Below are 2,286 nucleotides of genomic sequence, written 5' to 3'. Positions count from 1 at the left end.
GGCTTATTACGTGTGCCGTCCCCAAAGTGCAGCTCGGATCTGGGGGCACCGTGCCACGGCCGGTGCCACGGCCGGGACGAGGTCGACTTCAACAGGACGCGAGCAACATTAAGAGCATGATTTTAGTCGCGCATATGCACTTGTTCACGACGAGCGTGTGCGTTCTTTGTCAGCGCGCGAAAGGTCCCCGGCAGCAGTGCGACGGAGGACCACAAGAATACTAGCAATTATGACGATAATCAATAACTGCGGGGGGAATGGCCTGGCTGAACTACGTTGTTGTGGCAGAGATCACCAAGTTGCGCAACGACCGTGTTTGACTGTGTGTCTCGCACAGTGCCATGCATGCACCGCATTGCCAGTACGGTAGGACCTGGCTGTCCTTCAGTCAGCATGAGGGAAGAGTCTTAAACGCGCAGCTCTATGTCTATGAGTTCAGGGGTGCCACTTGGTACTCGCTGTGCGTCATCACCATGATGGGTCGTCAGAGACGGTGGAACCGATCACATTGAACTGCATCACAAACGAATCCGTATGCAATGGCATAATGCCCATTGCGGCGTGAGAATGACTTCAATGAATGTGAATCTGCAGCGGGATCCAGGCCTGTGGCAGTTGGCGAAGCGGTGGCGGCAAGCACCGCAATAGCTGTAGGTGTAGCGTCGTCATCAGGATCTTCATCCGTTGTGAGCCTCAAGCATCAGCTCCCGCATTCACAATTCACAAAGCTCTGCCTGCAGCTAAGGCTTTGCAAATTATTATGATCTTGAAAGGGTCTAAGGAATTAAGCAGCAGGTGAATGCTTCTCAAGGGCGGGCAACGGGGCAACGCAACCGAACCGCAAACGCCACAAACTCGCTCTTCTCCCTCCCGGACTAGTGCCCTCTAGAATTCCACAAATGACACACGCTCGGCCGCCAGCTTTGGAAGGCACGCGAGCTCGCAGATGCTGGATCGCGGTGATGTGCCAAATGTGGCCAAAACAACCACGCGCAGCAGCCCCACCCCCCGGTTTTGTATCTGTCACTGTCAAGCGAGGGAATTGCGCGTCAAGTTGACAGAAACCTGAAGCTCCAGGCTGATCAAGTGCGGCCGGGCCAGCCCTGACGCCGGTTTCCCAAACCAGACAAGTGAGTTGGCGTGGGCCCCCCTGGCGGGGAGTGCTTGATCCCCAAGGGCTGCAGGCGGCCAATACTGCCAGAGTCTAGGTGACCTCAAGCGCCCAAGTTGGGTAAGCTGCTCTGCAAGGACCTGTCTGTCACGTGCAGGCAGGTGGGTGTGCCTGGTCAAGCCAACAAGGGCGTGCAGCACGTGTTGGCTAGCAAAGCAGAAACTCAGGTCAAGGCGACGCAGGCGCGCAAGCTGCACAAACGCCCCGGCGCCTCGATGCCATGACCTCCGTGAGTGCCACATTCTGTCGAAAGAGAAGCTGTCGAAACGTCTCGTTCACCCACAAGGAAGCCCACGGCATCGCGGCATGAACCGTCCAGCAGGAGTCAGGTGACACACTCAGAGCTGCATCAGCGAGCAGCAAACGTGCTCAAAACCTAGGCGCCACGACCGTCGTCGGCACAAGGGGGTGGGTCCAACGTGCAACTGTTGCAGGTCTGACAGCCCGCATGGCGCACTGGCAGCATAGGGCTCAACACAACGGTGCTCGGCGCGTGAGGGCACGATGCAGAGCGCCTGTACGCAGCCACCAGGTACAGGTGAGCGCCACGGTGAAGGGGCGGGCAATGAGCTGGCCAAGCCTCCCGCCGGATTTGTGGGGGTCCAAGAGTGCCTCGGAAGACCAAGACCCCACCAGCATGAGGTTGTGCAGATCGGGTAGCCGCCATGCCATGGGGGGCAGCCGCCATGCCATACACAAGGCGCTTGTGCATGCCATGCATGCCGCACGGGCAGTTAGAACGCAGGCTGGTCAGGCAGCATCATGCAGCAGGCGGCAGTGCCCATGGCCTGCTGGAACATGACCACATCACGGGAGTTACGCAGTTTTATGATGGAGGCGGTGACACCAGATGGCAGCCAGGGAGCCTGGCTGCAAGGATGCTGCAGGGGTGATGCTGTGTGGAGGCCATTAGGGGGAGTGTTGCGGCAGCCGGGGGGCATCCTGTGCAGGCTACACACACAGCCTAAGCATCATGGAGCTGCTCTCGATGCGTGGTGCGCGCACATGCTGCGCTTCTACTTGCTGGGCTGCGGTGCCTGTGTGGTCTGGTCCTATGCATCCATGTGATGCTGCTGGTGGATTGCTGCCAGCAAGCAGCAGGCGTTGGAACGCAC

The sequence above is a fragment of the Monoraphidium neglectum genome (assembly GCF_000611645.1).
Source record: "Monoraphidium neglectum strain SAG 48.87 unplaced genomic scaffold scaffold00046, whole genome shotgun sequence".
Classification (NCBI taxonomy): Eukaryota; Viridiplantae; Chlorophyta; class Chlorophyceae; order Sphaeropleales; family Selenastraceae; genus Monoraphidium; species Monoraphidium neglectum.
This window is presented reverse-complemented; position numbering follows the sequence as displayed.